We start from the raw sequence: 19,553 nt of genomic DNA on the forward strand, positions 1-19,553 counted from the left end.
TGATAGTGCCCTTTGAAAGGCAAAGGGTTTAATTTTGGAGCTGGGGTGGTTGAGTACTTGCCTAGCATGAGTGAGGCCTGGAGGCCGCAGTTAATTTTAATGAAGTGCAATTCATCTTATTGTCTCTTGTACTTTAACCAATGCTTTCTTAATGCAATATCCCAAAGATTAGTTCTTACGTTTTTGTCTAAGATTTATATAGTTTTAGCTCTTATGTTTAATTTATGCTACATTTTGAGTTCATTTTTTAATGTGTGAGGTAGGAGTACAACCTCATCCTTTTGCATATGAATATCTAGTTAACCAAGTACACTTGTTGAAAAGATGGTTCTTCTTCTATTGAATTGTCTTGATAGCATTATCAAAAATCAATTGACTGTGAGTAAGGGTTTACTAGTGGATTTCCAATTTTGTCTCGTTGATGTATATGACTATACACATGTTGGTACCACATTGTCCTGACAACAGTAGTTTAGCAGGTTTTGAGACTGGGAAGTGTTCTCCAAATTTGTTCTTCTTTGACATTGTTTGGCTCTTCAGCACCTTGATTGTTGATTTCTACAATGCAATTTTCAAAATCAGAGAGGGGAGAGAGGGTAGGACAATGTTCCAGAGGAAATTAGAAAATGCTTGCATTGGAAGACAGAAGTGTGTCTTGGTTTAAGAATTTGAAGAGAAAAGCTTATTTTTGGCTTACAAAGTAAAAATTCTCTCAGAAAAATTTTATCAATAATAATCACCATGATATGAAATTTTACAACTATTTTCAAGAAAATTATGTATGAATAGTTTTAATTAACTAAAAAGACCTTCAGGATACAAAATTTGCTAGTATTCATCAATTATCCCTAGTTTATTTGAAGAGAAAAAGCCTTACTTTTAAAGGATCTTTTGTCCTTAATGTAATGTGAACTTGATAGCCTATTAGGACAAGGTAAAAATATCTACAGATCAGAAGATACCTGTACTCCTAAATCTGGGAGTGCTAAGTCACAAAATGTGTACACTAGTCCCTTCACAGCAGCTTACAGGGTTAAAGAAGATACTGATGACCTTTGAAATGATGAAATATCACTTTTTTTTCAGGGGGATGATGGTTTACAGGGGATTGAACTCAGGGGCACTCAATCACTGAGCCACATCCCCAGCCCTATTTTGTATTTTTTTAAGAGACAGAGTCTCACTGAGTTGCTTAGTGCCTCACCATTGCTAAGGCTGGCTTTGAACTCAAGATCCTCATGCCTCAGCCTCCCAAGCTGCTGGGAGTACAGGTATGCACCACTGTGCCTGGCTCAGTTGTTTTTTTTTTAAATAATTACTCAGAGATGTGCCAAAAGGTGACTGCAAATACCAGGGAACAAATAATATCAAGCAAACTGGGAGGCTGCACTACTTGGTAGGAAGAGCATACAAGGGTTTTGGGTGTGGACTGACAGGGATTTCAGGCACAGGCTTCTTACTGGCTTTGTAAACTTCAGAAGGATATTACAATTCAGTTCCATTATCTCTAGAAATTGGTAAACAGCACTTGCAGGATCACTGTGAAGATTAAGTGATTAAAGCATAAGATGCATATGAACATGCCCAGAAAAATATCTGCCACATACAGGCCCAATCAATCTGTTTCTTTCTTTTTTTTCCCCCAATACCTAAAGTGAACTAATGAGGAGAAAAATCACATAAAGAATCTGGTAACTGAATTAGTTTGATAAATTTGATATTTCTTCCCATAAAATTGCATTGTTTGGATAAAGAATATCCATCAAGTAAGATGATAATTTTTAATCTTTCAGAAGAATTTTCCTTTACATAAACAAATCATTAAAAAAAAAAAAACCTCTCTGGTGTCAGCTTTTCATTCCTGTGATCAAAATTCCTAATGAGAACAACTTATAGTAGGAGAGATTTATTTTGGATCATGGTTTTAAAGAATTAGTACATGGTTTTCTGGTTCCAAGACAGAAACATCATGGCAGAAGGGCAGGGTAGAAGAGAGGGAATGGGGAGAGGGTGGAGGAAGGGGTCAGAGAGGAGAAATCCTTCCAGGGCATGCCCCCAGTAACCTATTTTGGCCAACTAGGTCCAACTCACAGTACTCTATCCAGCTAGAAATGGATTTGTTGGATTAATTCACTGATGAGGTCAGAACCCTTATGATCTAATCATTGCCTAAAAGCCTGACCTCTGAATCTTAGCTGCACTGGGATCATGCAGTCAGTACATGGGCTTTTGGGGAACATTACAGATCCAAACCATAATACCTCCATTGTCAGCTCAATTGTCCTAATTCCTGGTTAGGAAGATCATTTTCCTTCAACCCTTTAGGAATTCATTAACACTATGTTTTCAACAATCAAAACATCAGGCTCTCATAAGGAAGTGGGACAAACAGAAAATAGGAAGTTAAATGTGTGCAAAAGTACACATCCTGGTCGTCCATCTGAGAATGAAAATGTGGCCTCTGTGTCCAAGGTCAGGACTATGACTGTGTCAGAAGGCCAAATGCCTCTGATTTAAAATTGTAGTACATATTACACAGAGGAATCTGGATTTTGTTCACCATTGTTTCCTTGGCATTACAACAGTACCTGGCACCTAGCAAGTACTCAATAAATATTTGTTGAATGAGTACATACATGAGTAAACCATAAGCAAGAATCTGGTCCAGTAGTTTTCAAACATATTTTTTGCTGTGGGATATTTGTTCTAACAAAATATTTGGTGGACACCTAATATGACACAGATGCTCAAGGAGCTTGTCTGGTTCAGGTGAAACTGAAGGACCTGTGCTATGCCCTAGGATCTTAGAATCTGCAGGTATAGCTGGGAACCTCTGACCTTGTCAAGCCCCTCATTTCAGAGATAGGATCAGTAAGACCTGGAGAGAAACAGGACTTGCCCAGTGCTACACAATGGGGCCTCTCGACCTTGGGAGACCCTGAATCAGTGGCAAAAAAGGCACATTCCACCAAGTATTGGCATCACTAGGAGGACATGTGGACGTTCTTGGGCTATCCAGGTGGCTCCAGAGCAGAGCAAGAATCACTTGCTCATCCAGTTCTTCAAAATGCAACTTATTCTGTGGTGTAATAATGGACTTCAAGGGGGGTCAATAAGGGACCTCTGACACCAAGATTGACTTTTGGCTATAATCTCGGGACCTTCCAACTCTCCATACAGGAAATGGGTTCCAAATTTCTACGTCTTAAAATTGCTTCCACAAATAAGTGAATGTGGATTCTTTGCAGTCTATTTGTTTGAAATGGGTAGATCAGAATTTAGGAACTTAATTTGGAGCTAGGTATGGTAAATCCAGCATCTTTCTAGATCAGAGATTTTTATAAGCATTCAGTCAATAATATTAATTGGTGCTGAACGTAGAAGAGATATCACCACCTGTTTGTTTTTCCTTTGGGCTCTCATACTTACTCTACTTATGTCCTGATGTTCCTTACACTCCTCTTTCAGTCTCTCTCCTTAGATGCATCAGAGGGTCTACACCTCTGAGGGCCTCACACCCAGTGCCAATCTCCATCTGGTTAATACAGTTGCTGCCCCATCCATCAGATGTGATTCAGAAGGACCACCCCTTCCTTTGAGCTGGACACTAAAACCCGCCATCTGCAGCCTCTTCTATCATCACCAACTTCTTCCTCTCCTCCTTATTCTCTTTCCTGTGGGAGGTAGAGAAAGACAGGGACAGAGTCCCTCACAGATGAAAATTACAAAGTCAAAGAGCTGAGATAACGTATATAGCCGAGATAACGAATGCTAGCCGCCAGAACCATTTCTAAGTTGTACAAAACTGATAAAATGTGACCCCTTAATGGACACACAACCACGGCAATACCCTAAGCTTAGTTGTACAGACACCCACAAGGTTGTATCTCAGGCAGATGCTGCGCGCAGTTTGCGGGCTGTGCGCTCGGAGTGCCTGCCGTTACCGCTGTCTGCCTAAAGAGGGAGCTGTTTCCTCAAAATGCCTGCCTGAGCCCAGGGGCCGGCCCAGGCAGCCTAGGGGTTTGTTAGACTGCAGCCCCTGGCTGCACAGGAGGATGCATACACCTCGCCTGCTACTGAACAAACCCAACGTGCACTTCTTTTATTTTATTTAATTGCTTCCACTAAACTAAGGGAAGTTCTAGTTCTAGTAAATAGATAAGAGTTGGGAAACTTGAATTCCTGTTTCTCTTGCCTAATGCTACCAATCAGTTGTCCTTGGGCAAGTTCTATTACCACTCAGGCCCAGAGTCCTTATCTGCAGAGTGGGAACCGGGTCAGAGTCTGGCCTATTTCACTGGGTGATTAAGAGGACTGATTATGCTTGAGACGGTATCATGTAATGATGAAGGGTGTGAGACCTAGAGGCTGAAAGATCACCTTGAAACCAATTAAAGTTTCTAACCTCTCCAACTCCAGGGATTCTGTTTATAGTTTGGAGAAAAAGATACCACAAAACTTGTAGGATTATTGTAAGGAATAAGTGGAAAATACATCCAATGGTTTAAATACATAGTAAGTTCCTAGCAAATGGTAGTGAGATAGAGATATACAAAAATAGTCTCAAACTGTGCACAGTTGAGGTGCATTATCAACCTCCTAACTTGGTTATCCCACAGAAGTAAAGCAATATCCCAGAAAGAAAGAGCTGTGTTTCCAATCCAAGTGGAACCACATTACATGAACTTACCCTCTTCAGGGTGCTCTGTTGAAAGGAAGGCATTCAGGCCATGTGGACATGGAAGGGGCAAGCCAACACTCCCTATGCCTAGAGGGAGTTGCCATCAATATGTTTTCTCTACTAGCACTAATCCTTCCTCCAATCTGCAACCAATTATTCACATACTCATGTAATAAACATGGAGCAATAACCTCATACGTGAACTATGACAGTCTATAGAGATAGAAAGATGAATAAGGCCCAGTTCCTGCCCTCATGGGATTTACAGTACAGTTGAGGAGGATTGAAAGACAAATGAATAGGAGAGAGAGAGAGAGCAAGATAGCACAGAGAGATATGAGGACATCCATTGAGTCCCTAATAAGAGGATGTCCTAAGCATTCCTAGAAGAGAACATCAGTTGAAATTTAACAGAAAATGTAATTTACCATTTTAAATTTGAAGGGAGGTTATTTTCAGTGTGAGTTGCCCAAGTTCCTCATCTATAAAAGGAGGGATTTCAAGTACATGGTTTCTAAGATGGTTTTCAAAGAGAGAGGGATGGGAAAAGAGTGCACAAGGGGACTCTCTGTAATCAATCCTACTTGTGGAACCCTTGTTTGCACATGGAGGATGAGGGAACATAGAACTTTGGGAGCTGCTATTTTGCAAGAATGGGTTTTGAAACAAGGTATGATACAAGGTTGTGACACGATCCTGGGTGTTCAGAATAATCTGTTGAGGCCGTGAGGAGAATGGGTGGAGGGAGTGGAAGCAAAGCAGTGGGCAGCAGGGCAGCAGTTGGGGATATACTGAGCATGTGGATCATGTGACTAAGACAGGATGACAGGCTGCTGTAGAGGTGAGTTAGAAGAGGAAGCTGACTACAAAGGGGTTTAGGAGGTAAAAATAGTCAGGATTCGATGGAGCGCAACAGGGAGAAGTAAAAAATGGCCAGATTATCTTAGAATTCCCTCATCAAGCCTCTTCTAAACACAAGATGTGTGCTTCTCATTCTTTCCATAGAGGAAATTTATTATCAAGTAGGGAAAGATGGAGATGTGTCCTCCATCTTTGTTTCTGTTTGTGTTTGTTCTTATTTTGGAAGAAAGACCCAATCCTTGGAATGACTGTGTGACAATTGGAAGTCATTAGATTTCCTCAGTGAAAGTCATTCCACCCTCAGTGGAATGATGGCAGGATTTTGCATTCATGACAAAGGGCGTATGAAGTAACAAGACTTTCTGGCAGTCGACACTATTCAGGACGAGTGTTCCCCTCATCTTTCTCCTACCTCCCAGGCCTTGCTAAGTTGAGTGGCCGAGCTGGAGCAAGCATCTTTCTGGAGTCCCTTGAAGATATATCTTTTCCCAGTTGTTTCTCACCCTTCCCAGAAGTATTTGCTTCGTGTCTAAAAGTTCAAAGATATTCAGTCATTCATACTGTGCAAATAGCACTGGGCTGGGGGACAAAGGAACACAACTTGAGTTGTGACTTTTCTCTATAGTGTACCTACTATATCCCTTGTCCTATGCTAAACCCCAAAGAGAGAAAGATAAATGAGATGTAATCCCTGCATGTGATAGACACCAAGGCCAGCCTACCAAATATCAGACTTGGTTGTTGACTACCTTATCACATCTCTCTTTTTTAAAGCCTGGAATTTGGATAGGGTAAAGGAGAAGCCATTTTATGGTAATTAGGTGACAAGCATGAGAAAAACAATCATGTGATAAAGGTAGCTGAGCCGAAATCTGGAAGGAAACTGGGTCCCTAATGATACACAGCTATCATGGCAACCTTGACTACCAAAAGAACAAAGAAGTCCCCTAATTTGTTCAAGATGTTGATTAATTGAGCTCTTGGTTCCTTGTAGCTGAACACAATCCCAACTGCCTCTTGGCTCCGTGGCCTAGAAAAGCAAACAGGTTCCTCACAAGTGGGTGTGATCCTATGTGGTAGGCAGTTATGTAAACGTAGCCCGGGTAGCACAGAGGACAGAATGAACAACTCTGCGTGATGGGGGATGGGGGTGCCAGGGAGGGGCAACTGGCTGGGAGGGCTTTGTGAAGAGAATGAACATTCCTGCTGGGACTTGGAGAATGAGTTGTTCCCCAGTCATGGAGGAATAGTTATATCCCAGGGACCCATGTGCAAAGACAAGAGAAGTGAAATAACATGGCACACTCAAGGAGCTGAGATGACTTCATTTGACTGGGGATGAGGATGTGTGTGGGATGAGGTGGGGATGATGTAGGAAAAGCTAAGAGCCAGCTCATAGAAAGACCTGTGGGACCTTAGGCCAGTCACTGAACTGGTTCCTCTCCAGTTTCCTCAGTAACGAAGAGAAGGGTTTCACTGAGAGGAGCAGGTAGTTCTGGACACGGGCTACCCTGCAGGATCTCTTGTAGAACCCGGGCTGGAGGAAGTTTCCACTGGCAGTGCCATTCCACCCGGCCCACCTTCCTTGGTTTCACACTGCATAGTATAGTCCAAAGACTGCGCTGGCATTTCAGTTTGAACACTAAGTGGTGACTCAGAACCAACAGAAGTGTGGACAACTGTTTACTAAGAAGGCAGCCTTTGGTGTGACAAATTAGAGTGGGCTGCTGGATTGTGCAGTACTCATGAGCTAGGCAGCTTAGAAATAGCACATACCATTGCGCTGGGCAATTGATTCATTTCTTGTCCTGTCTTGCCAGGCAGGGTGTCACATGCTGACCCAGTCAGACCCACAGTCCATCCAGACCAGGGAAAGTGTTTTTCTTTCTGGATGGTGTCCGGAATACCCTGGGATATTGTCCCAGCATCCCTTGTTTCTTATTACTTTATCATGGGGGAATGCAATACGTGATATTTGTGCTTTTTAAAACTGTATTCACACTTTTAATTTATTTAACCTGTTAGAGCCAAAAGACTGCAGTCTATAAAGAGGATCATTAAGTTCAAGAGTCATAAATGAACTTCCAGAACATCAAACAATCTCAATACTGTTCTTCCCTAGCATGTGTTAAAAAAAAGAAAGAAAGAAAATAAAAGAAAAAAAACAGCAAATATATTGATATCTGGTAAGTACAAGGAAGCAAAGAACTAGATAACTGTAGAAGATGGAGATAATTAGAAGACGATTCCTGACCTTAAATTTAGCCTAACTTCAAGAGGATAGACTAAGCCTCCACTCTAGACTGGGAGGCCAGCAGAACTGCATGGCAGACAGAGAAGGATTCAAATCCTGGCTCTTGCACTGACAGCAGGTGCAATCTAGACTGATTCTGAATCTGCCTCTTTCCCAACTTCTGCATCCTCATCCACAAAATGTGGAGAGAATAGCACCTGCCTCCCCTGGGAAATGCAAGAATCAGAGGTAATGAGTAAAACAGCAACAGTGTATAGTGGAGAGTAGTTGCTTAATAAATGATACTTATTCCTATTATCGTCAAATTCAGAAGTTAAAGAATTCAAAGTAATTGCAAAAGAGGTTTTGAATGCCAGTGTGAGAGATTGCTGAATTTGTGGTTTAAAGTGTCAGGAACTTCCCTGCCTACACATTTTTCCTGTGGTTCTCACAACAAAAGCATGAGGAATATCCCCATTTGCAAATAAGAAAACTGAGGATGGAGAGAAGTGAAGTGGCTTGGAAACATTTAGTAAAATTCAGAGCCAGGATTTGACCCTAGGTGCTTTCTGCACTTCAATAGCTTTCTGCCAGGAGCCCAAGGGCTTCTATTCAGGAGAGAAAGGGAGCAGGAGGCTGAGGTATGCTAGGAAGGCTTCAGAGAAGGCCATGACACCTCTTCTGAACCCATCATTAACTCCACCAATAGTTATTAAGCACCTACTGTTGCAAAGAATTTTTCTAAGCAAGACAGACAAAAGTCTGACTTTGTGAGATTTGTGGAGGAGGATTTGAAGGGCTAAGAGAAAAATAGATAGATAGATAGATAGATAGATAGATAGATAAGGAAAAAGACATTTCAGATGTGGATTGTATAAACTTATTGCCTATTTGACCTTATGCACCTGTCTAAAAAGCTACCACTCTTCTGTCCCAGTGCCATTTGGGCCATGTTCATGTTCCTTGCTTTGCTTGTTCTGGTTTCTTGACTCCTTGGTTTTGTCCCTTGTCCCAGCTTCTCAGATGGTCACCTCAGCCCCACTCTGCTGTCTCCTCCAGGCCCTGATCTTGTTCTTTTTTTTTTTTAATTTTTTATTGTTGGTTGTTCAAAACATTACATAGTTGTTGATATATCATATTTCACACTTTGATTCAAGTGGGTTATGAACTCCCATTTTTACCCCATATACAGATTGCAGAATCACATCAGTTACACATCCATTGATTTACATATTGCCATACTAGTGTCTGTTGTATTCTGCTGCCTTTCCTATCCTCTACTATCCCCCTCCCCTCCCTCCCTCCCCTCTTCTCTCTCTACCCCCTCTACTGTCATTCATTTGTCCCCCTTGTATTATTTTTCCCTTTCCCCTCACTTCCTCTTGTATGTACTTTTGCCTGATCTTGTTCTAAGTGCTGTGTAAGTCAGAGAGCTTGAGATCCCTTGTGGGGATCACCCCTGCCCAGCTGGCCACAACCCATCACCTTACAGGGGAAGAACAATTAGACAAAGAAAATGCCAAGTACCAAGTACCCCTAGAGAATGACTGAACCCATGTGTTGGAGTGAGAATTACCTAATTTTTACCTATCGATTTGTACACACATACACGACTGTCAATGTGTGTGTCTTAGATAACCCACCCCCCATTAGACTGAAAGAAAGCTACAAGAGCAGAGATTTTTGTTTATTTATTTATTTTGCCAGAAGGGGTTCTTAGCACAGAGTAGACCTTCATCAAGGTATATTCTGATTTAATTTTTATGGTACCAAGGATTAAACTCAGAGGCACTTAACTACTCCAGCCATTTTTTTTTTTTCTTTTGAGACAGGGTCCCACTAAGTTGAGGAGGCTGGCTTTGAACATGTGACACTCCTGCCTTATCCTTCCCAGATGCTGGGATTACAGGCATGTGCTATCATGCCCACTCAGAAGTGTGTTCTGAATGAATTAATTTCTGTGGCACACGGGGAAGCCCTTGGTAGGGAGAGAGCTACTTAGATTAAGACAGGCTTTGGTGATCTTTGGGACAGGAGGGAGTCTCTGGGACTGGGTGCCAGGCTGATGCCTTAGTTCTATGAGATAGTAGGAAATCACTCTTCAGATTAAGAGGGGCAACATTTGGATGTTACAGGAAGAACAGAGAAGGTGAGAACAGGCTGAGCAAATTCTTCCTTAGGGAAGAATCTCAGGAAAAGAAGGCCCATGTTAAAACTAAAAGCATTTAGGGAAGACCTTAGGGAGAGGGAAAAGTTTGTTCAACAGATTTGACAAGATTTTAGAGTGTTGTATGATATACATTTTCTCACTCAATCTCCTGTCCCCATATGGCCACCAGCAAACCGCCCCCCCCCACCCCATTTCTAATGCTTTTGTGCAGTTGGAGTTTTAATTGGTGGGTAGAGAGAGTTCAGAGAGGAAGGTAGTGATAGCTCACAGTTGGATTCTTTTGCACTTGGGGTTCTGATATAAAAACACAGACCCTCCTCCAAGGGCTACCAAGGACCACTGGTCAGTGTTTATAGGAAAGACTCATGGCCCAGCCAGGCTCTTCTACACTTCTCTGTGCCCCATGGTGTTCTTGTCTAGTGTTATTGGACCCGAATGAGTGTTGTCCTTGTTTTAGGACCCTTGCTGTCATTTGATGTCATTCTATTCAGGCTCTGCTAATGAGATTGATTTCAGGTACCTGGCGTTCCTCAATTGGATTTAGCGTTAAGATGGTTCTCCAAGTATATTCTGAACGATATGACTGCTACTCTATTACTTATCCTAGAAATGGCTTCTTTAAGATGATGCCTTATGTGTTTTCACTGGCCATATTGCCTGACACCCTGTGATGGTTGGAGAGTTGTAGCTTCTGCCCCTTTTGGCACAATGAGTCCTTTTCTGATTGGGGTCCAACCATAACTTGGATCCCCATCATATAATACCATGACTCTTCCTGAAACATATGGGAACATGTACGCATATTCTCACAGGGGAGGAGTTATTCTAACCATTCCAGGTCCAATAAGGAGGGCCTTCAGAACCGGCCTTAAAAGACACCTGAAGATCTACCATCACACTCTGGATCTTTTCCCTGTACTATGGAACAGAACACTGAATTTACTCAGTCAAATCATAAACTTACATTTGATAATTAGAGAGGCAAATGTTGACTAGAAGTAGATAAAAGATCTATGATTTTTCTGTCATTCTCAACTCCTTCCATACACACGTGTGTACACACACAAACACGTGAGTAGCGCTGGTTATCATTCTGTCCTGTGAGGGTTCTTTGTCAGAGCATCGTGCTCTGACATGCTGTTGAGCAGCTTTCCCAGATCATAAGTCTCTCTGGTCCTAGCCCCTGAGCCAGCAGCGTTCAGCAGCCCTGGGAGCCATTTCAGAATTTGAGATCCAGATTCTTCATACAATATGACCCTGCAGCAAGGAGTATGAAGCCTCAGGGGAAGCCACTTGGCTTTATGAGTGTGGCTAATTTAAGTCTGTGCTGGAAAAAATGGAGTATCATCCACAGAAAGACAATAGGTAAGACTTTAGAGTACTTACTTTCTGCATTCAAAATGGTAAAAGTTCCTTTTTTTTTTTTCCTTCCTTCTGGGAGTTTCTTAAATGAACTTAATTTCCTAGAAGGTAGGGTCCAGCAGCCTCTTTCATTCGTTTTCAATTATTGCATTGCCAGGACTCTGAGCAGCCAGGGTGAAGGGTTAGCTTTCACTTTGCTAACACTTTGCAGAGTTTTAGTAATGTGCTGGCAGTTGGTGGCAAAGATTTGCATGAGGGGAGCCCAGAGTATCATCTTGAGGGTGATTTCAGGCAGTGAGTTACTCTTCATTCTGGAGCTGTTGGAATTTCTTTGCCTTGTAGCTGACACAAGGACTAAGATACACTGTCCATTCATCTGGTGACCTTCATCTGACCCTGGGGAGTGATGTACATGAGGGACACCTTCAAAGCCACCCAAGCCCACTTAGCTGTGAGGGAACTAAAATTACTTATTAGGCTGGTTTTTAATAATTCTATCTGAAGAGATCAGTTAGATCATCCCTTTTCTACTAATGGAAAACGCATCTTAATTAGAGGTCTTTTACGTTCATCCCCCCATTCCTTAATTTAGGCTCTGTTCTTCCATATCCCAGTTCTGGAGAACCACAGTTCACTATAACACTGCCAACTCATTCCAAGACAACCACAATCTTGAGTACACAGTTCTTCCAAAGAACTCAGGGAACTCTTTGACAAGACTAGCATAACATAATACTAACTTGAGCACTTACCTGATATCAACAATAAATGCTCTACTTATCTCACCTAATTCTCATAATTTAATTCTCTGAATTGAAGTGTTGCCTGAGACAGGTTAAATAAGAAAGTTTGAATAGCTTGCCTGTGGTCACACAGCCAGTAACTGACGAAGCTGACACTCAGACACCCAATTTCTCTGACTCTCACTCCTGAGCTCATACCTAGGAGATGGATAGCTGCTGCTATTGAATCCCTTTGTAGTTAAGGCAACTCAAGGTAAATGGCAAGACCAGTAGATGAAGTCCAAACTTGTGTCCAAGGCAGTAGTTCTTAACCTTGGCTGCTCATTTGAATCACCAAGAGAGTTAAAAACCAAACAAAACCAACTCTCTCTGACTGCATCCTTAATGATTCTGATATAATTCATCTGGGGAGAGGCCCAAACATTAGTATCTTTAGAAAGCTCCCTAGGGATTCTAAAAATGCAGACAGGTTTGAGAATCTCTGAGGGATCTAACAATCCCCAATCTAAAGCTTAATTAACCAAATACTCCATATTATCTTACACTGCATCTGAAAGTGATAGCACAGGCAGCTGGGTCACCCCACCATGCTCCAGGGAAAGCAGAGAGTCTGCTACCCTGGACAATAGGGAGAATGAGGATGCACAGGACCACAAATTACATCTAGGGATGTACAATGATTATCCCAGCACAAACTGCTCAGGGAACTTTGGTGAAGACCATTTGTCAGAGTGATGGGGCAGATGTATTTTGGATGTAGTCCAGATATTACACCTCAGAGGCAAAATCTCATCAGCCATGGGCACTTCGAACCAGTTTTATCAAACATTGCTTAAAGTTAGTCCTGGATGGACAGACAGACACACACACACACATACATACACGAGCATCTTCACACCTACATATGCATCCAGGAAGTGGCCTGGTCACCAGCCACTCTGGATAAGCCATGATGACAGATAAGCAAGCCATCCTGGGGTTATCAGCATCAATCATCGCCGTTTGCACTGTCAGTCTGAGTGTGCAGAGGTCCATGGCCCCCAGTACAGAGGAAACGCAGAGAGGAATCTCTTACTACGCTCTTGCCTAATCATTTCCACTTAACACACAGTGAAAGCAGAACTTTGTGACATACTTGATCTGTCTGCGCAAAAGTTCTGCTTTTTCTGGAAGATCTTGGAAAAAGAAAAAAAAATTTAAAACCCCAAAAATTTGGTCTTGAGGGAGGGGGAGCTTCTCAATCTTCCATTCACTGAATCTGTGATTAGTTTCTTCATCTGTGTGCTTTGTGTCTTAGTGCCCGGCTGGCGCTATGCTGAGGGCTAAGACCTGAGCACAAGCTACATACGTTGCTGCCTTGGAGCAAAAACAGAGGCCTCTGTTCCTGGGGAGAAAACAGAGGTATCCAGCAAACCCAGTCCTAGCAGATAGGATCTTTTCTGGGATACAGGAGAGGACTTCCCATTCTCTCAATCAGCATCCTGTTTTAGGAACTTAAGGGCAATGATGATACTCAGACAATGTGCAGCAGTGTAGCCATAACTGTCATCAAACTATCAAAATACTTCTGAGTTACATGGCAAATCGCCACACCCCTGACAACCCTTACTGCCCCCTACCCTGAGAATGTGGTACCTAAGGGATTAACCCTGATACACTGGGGTCTTTGAGACCTATGCCAGCCTTCTGATGGTCAGTGCCTGTGATGAGTGGTGGTCTCAGGGTCTATCATTTATTTGCAAAGTGGATAGGGAAGACCTGTTTTGGAGCTGCATATGCTTTACAAGTTTATGGGTTTTAGGTAAAGTATCTATTTGGGATAGCTTAGGGGAGCTGGTAGCTATTTCCACTCTAAATTTGAAAATTTAAGTTGTCTATATTTCCAAGAAGTTCCCCTCATGAAGAAAACACACACACACACACACACACACACACACCTCAATATTTGAAAATCTAAACAAATGTTTCAAGTAAATACTTGCCATTCAGAAATGCTGATATAGGTTTCCATTGTGTTTCCCTGACTGGGAAACTTATCATGAATGCATTCGTTGACAAAATACAACAGAGTCCCTTAGTTTGCACATGAGAAGGAAGCTCTGATGGTTACCACCCAAAGATAGAGTGTTCTCCTGGAAAATCCCTGGATTGCTAACATTGCCAGAGGGTGTCCCAAGAACAGTGGTCTAATGATGACCCACTCCTTTCTCTTCCCATGCTCTATTCTGGGTCACATCCCCAGCCCCCTCCAACAGTGCATCCTAGCTCCTAGCTGGGTTTGACCTTATGACAATGATAACATTCAACAGTATGTGGTGGTGTAACCATAATGGTTATCAAACTGTCAAAATACTTGAGTCACAGATCACCACTGAGTGAGTGGCAGATCACCACTGTGCTGACCACCCTTACTACCTCCCTGAAAATGCCAATATGTTGGAGGGTGGGAGTAAGGGAAAAGCCTGGTATTTCTTTTCTCCCTGTCTGCCTCAGGCAGCATGCCAGGCTGCAGGCCTTGAGCCCTGTGGGACAAGCTCCCAGAGCACAGAGCAGTGGGCTTCCAGCTATTGCTAAGAGAGTGCCCCACACTCCTGCAACTCTGAGTCCTCCTCCTTTTCCTCTGCAGCCTGGTAATTGTGTAGCTTTCAGCTATTGGCAATGTTGGGTCGCCTCCCAGGTCCTTATTGGCTTTACTGCTTCTTCATCACCTGTATGTCCAGTTCCCTGCATTTGGTTCTCTATGCTTCAAACACTGTGCAGTTTCTATTTTCCCAGTTGGGCCCTGACTAATACACTGAACTCTGTGCTCTACAGAGAGTGTTGCCCTTCCCTTGGCCTCAGTTTCCCCGTCTGTGAGTACAATGGGAGGAAGTACTTACCCAGCTTTATTTCAGCTTCATGGTATCTGAGGATGTGTTGATCTGCACACCAATTACCAATGTGGAGGTCAGTCTCCCCAAACTGAAATGCCCTTCTTGCTTCACCATGTCCCCTAAGCAAGTATCTTATTTTTTTTTTCTCAAAGTAGTTTTCATTTTGAACTGAAGCTCAAATCCCTTCTTTGGAAATAGGTAGAGTACAGATAATAACAAACCTATTTTTAACAATGTTATTTTAAAAGCAATAGATTTGTTGTTTCTTTCTCACTCATGTCGTAATTTGGCATTTCCTTATCTTTTCTTTAACTATGTGTCGTAGGTTTAAGTGGTTTTCCTCTAGTCTTAATACTCTAGTGTTTAGTGATAAGAACTGTTTGTGGTTGTATTTTTAATTTTCTTTAATTTTCTTTACAATTAAAAATTGATTGATTAATTGATTGTTTGGTTGACAGTGTTGGACACACAAACCACCATATTTCTGGGTAGAGAGATTCTCATTATTAACTACTCCACAAGCCCCCACCTGTTCCCTGGATTACTTTAACTCCCTTTCTCTGTCTCCTTGGAAATCCTTGGATATTTTCCATGGCTGCCATAGGTGAATGCTCAGAAGATATGCATGGTCATGTGACTCAGGCAAAGAGATGTTTTGGTGTTTCCCATTTTCCTTTTCATACATTGTTTGTACACAGCCCCTCACCTCCCTAGGTGACCCCATTCCCTAGGTAGAATTGCCATAGGGGAAAAGCCTGGCATGGGCTTCTCTTGAGCAGTGCTCAGCAAGCCCCTGGGATTCCTCAGCTGCCCCTCAAGCTTGTGGGCAACTGGAGAGCTAGAAGCACATGTTGTTCATAGCTGGTCCATGTCAGGAGTGAGTCAGCAGCCAGCGACACATCAGCTTCCTAGAATTGGACTCTGGGAGGAAGAACAGAGATGGCTACACACATGACCTTGGAGGAGGAGCCCAAGGGTGGAACAAGACAAAGTTTTGGCATTAGAAGTGCTTCCAATCCCTGATTCCATTGCATGCCTATTGTGCAAACTTCTACAATAACAGCATTCAACAATACTTATGAAGTTCTAACTATATGATACGTACTAGGCAGTTTTCCTGCGTGCTTTATCTTATTTCATGCATAGAGCCATAGGGATAAGTTCTACAGATGAGGAACAAGCTGAGAGCAATTAAGCAACTTGACCAATGACATAGAACCAGAAAGTGACAGAGCCAGAAATCCCCGAGGTCTAGCTACGTTCACAGTCTCTTAGCCACTCTGCAAGTTAACTAAATCTTCTAAACATCAGTTACCTTGTCTTTCACATCAAGATATTTGTGTCTCTCTTACAATATTATTTCTCTTTGTCTTTCTCTACCATTTAATAATTGTTGAGCTTCCCTTTTATTGATGTACTGAGTTCTATCTGGACGACAGAATTCACTAGTCAAAGAAGAGAAAAAAGAATGTAATTCTATATAATTCAATAAATAAGAAAAATTTACCCCGCTAAGTAGAAGGTATTTTAAGAGTCTCTCTTGGATAGTATGTAAGACTGGACTCAGACAGGTCCCCACAACGTGTGGGAATATGGATGATTCTGACAGGGACTGAGGTGAAAGCCAGGAGTCCAAGCAAACCTTTCTGAACTTAGCTCCTAAGCCTGCAGAGCTCCTACTGCTCAGCAGGAGAATGAGGGAGTTCCGGGGGGAGCCTTCAGAATAAGTATGTCCTGGCTGAACATTGTAGATCTGGATCTTCAGAGTCACAACCCTCCAGGGTCCAGGTAAAAAGCCCCTCTTCTCTGAGCTCTGGAGGCACAAGCCCTGCAAGAGAAAGAACAATCAAATACAGCTTTGGGAGCACAGTCATGTCCATACTGATCTGTGGCGATTTTACATTCAACTTAACAACAAACCATCACCGCTTGGTTTCCTTATGCATTTTGTTGACATTTTCTGTGTCTTTGCTTGCTTTATATACAGCTCACAGCCGAAAGAAACTGGAAGAGGAAGGATAAAACCTTAATGGGCCCCAAGAGAGAGTAGAAATTGGGGAAAGATGGCAGTTTAGGCAGGCTGTAGCAATGTTTAGATTAGTATTTTCCATTCGTCTACAGAGTAAACCCATCTTTCCTCAAATGGTAAGCCATGGGAGTCAGGAACCGGTAAAGAGAAACTGGGAGATAGATTAGAGGAAAGTGAAAAGAAACAGGGTTTTGTTTTTGTTTACAGTATTAAGAACTGAACTCTGGGCTCTTGCACGCTACACAAGCACTCTACCAACTGACCTCCACACCCGGCACAAAAGAAGGATTATTTGAGGAAATAGTCCTAGAATAGCAAATACACTGAAATCAAATGAACTCCTCCAAATGTACCCTTCTCTAAGGAGAATTCCTGGGTTCTCTGTGCCCACTGTTCCCTTGTCCAAAGACCCATAGCCCCCTGCATGATTCTCTGTGGCCTTGAAGTCATTAATTTCACCATCTGTCCTCACCTTTAGTCTGCATTTCTCAAGAATGGGAAGTCATATTTTCCTTATGTTGGCATTGTCTCTGTGGATCACTGTGCCTGACAAAATAGGGCTTGTGTGTTGATTGTTCAGTGTGCTCTTAGCATATGTAAGACCCTTTCTCTGTGTGTGAATGACCCCTTGCCAGCAATATAACCTGTTGATGTGGAACAAGCAGGGCTGCCTGCCCTAGAGCCGGGAACAATCTCACCGAGGGGAATCGTTTGTTTTCCTTGAAGTTCTTATCTTTGTGATTTTTAACCTCTCTACCAACATAAACCAAAATTGTCCCACATAAGTTATACATTTTAAGGATCAGCAAAAAGGCATCAGAAAATGTGGTCATAGCCTGAGGATTGTTTACACCCTAATCCTTAGCGAAGCACAAAAGCAGACAACCATGTGGTATCTACATGAACATCTTATGTACACACCAGCACCTGTTGAAAACTCCAAAAATGGAAATAGTTGGTGTGTTAGGATGGTGGCAATGCAGTCGTAGTTTTGCTTTTTAGAGACAATGCCTTTGTTATGCTTGCTATACTTGTACAGAGATAGTGAATAAATATGGAGATAAATATGAAATAGATACATCAGGAGACGGGGGAAAACAAAAATCATGCTTAAATATCCGAACTTCTGTCACCAAAAGAGCAAGCAATGCTTTTTTTTTTTTTCCTAGTTTCACAGAAAAGAACAGATTATTATTTAGAATAGCACAGTGCCTGGGTGTGAGAGGGTTTAAGATAAAAATGTTCAAAATCCACATTACGGCTCCCTTTGGGTTGTAAGCTGGAGTTTGTACTTGCCCTTCTGGAAGCTTGAGTGTGCCCTGGTCAGCTCAGTATCAGGGAAAGGGCAAGAATTTTCAGTGCATTTCTGGTTGATGACATGCATATTAGTCACCTCCTCTCTCTCTGTCTCTCTTTTTTCTGTGTCTCTCTCCCCCTCCCTCCTCCTCAGAAATAGCAAAATATGCTGTGTCCCACAATGGCCCCTGAGAGCTTAGGCAGGGCAACAGTTTAATGTCACTTAGCCTGGTTCAGGGTGTGAATCTTGTTGAAGATCAAATGAACTCCACAAAACTCCTCTGGTTGCTAAGAGACATGATATCTTTAAATGTCAATTACCATTCCCCTCAAAATAGCTCAAAAATCATCCAGTGTTAGAGCTTTCAAAGTTCCATGATATGCTAGATTTTTAAAATGTAGATTAAAATCTTGATTTTGTGATATGCTAGTTTTAAAAAGACATAGATTAAAATCCTGACTTGATTGTTTCCTAGCTGGGTGAACTTGGCTAAATTACCTGTTTGAGCCTCACCTTTTCCTTCTCTGTTAAAGGCAAGGAGAGACAGGGGTCAATTTTGTAATCTGTGAAACTCTCTATTTTGTATTAGTTTGAACTACTTAATTCATATCAGATATGAGATTGTATGTGAAAGAGATTGAAAATGGAAAAGATTTTAGAATATAAACTATTATCATAGGGGTTCCTGTCTCTCATAGCTTGCACATTATTTTTACAATGTTTGAGGTAGACGCCAAAATTTATGAAAGGTGAACAAGAGGTGATCTGACATCTCAAAATAATACTTAGATTTTTTTCAGTTGTCAATGGACCTTTATTTATTTATTTATATGTGGTGCTGAGAATCAAACCCAATTCCTCAGACATATAAGGCAAGAGCTTTACCACTGAGCTACAAATCCAGCCCCCAAAATAATACTGAGATTTTTAAGAAGGAATTTGGGAATTATTTCTCAGTAATTTTTCACTTGACAAAATATTTAACAATGGCTTGTTATATTATTGTGTAAAGTTATGTATCATTTATTTAATATTATTAAGGACTCAGCTATCCTAGTTCATTTTAAATTTGTTTCAATTCACAAAATGTTGTATTGAGCTTAATTTGTAAAGTTCCAATTACTGCAGCACACCAGGTACATGCTGATTTTTCCAGCGTATACTGGCGAACCGGGCTTTAAAGACCAGATAAGACAGAGAACTGCAGTTGATCCCGCTATAGTCTGTAAGTGGGTATCTCCAGGGAATATATGCAAACATGAGAAGTAGGCCCATGCTCATGGGAGTGTGTAACTCTGCACTCT

The sequence above is a fragment of the Marmota marmota genome, unplaced genomic scaffold, assembly GCF_001458135.2.
Source record: "Marmota marmota marmota unplaced genomic scaffold, marMar, whole genome shotgun sequence".
Classification (NCBI taxonomy): domain Eukaryota; kingdom Metazoa; phylum Chordata; class Mammalia; order Rodentia; family Sciuridae; genus Marmota; species Marmota marmota.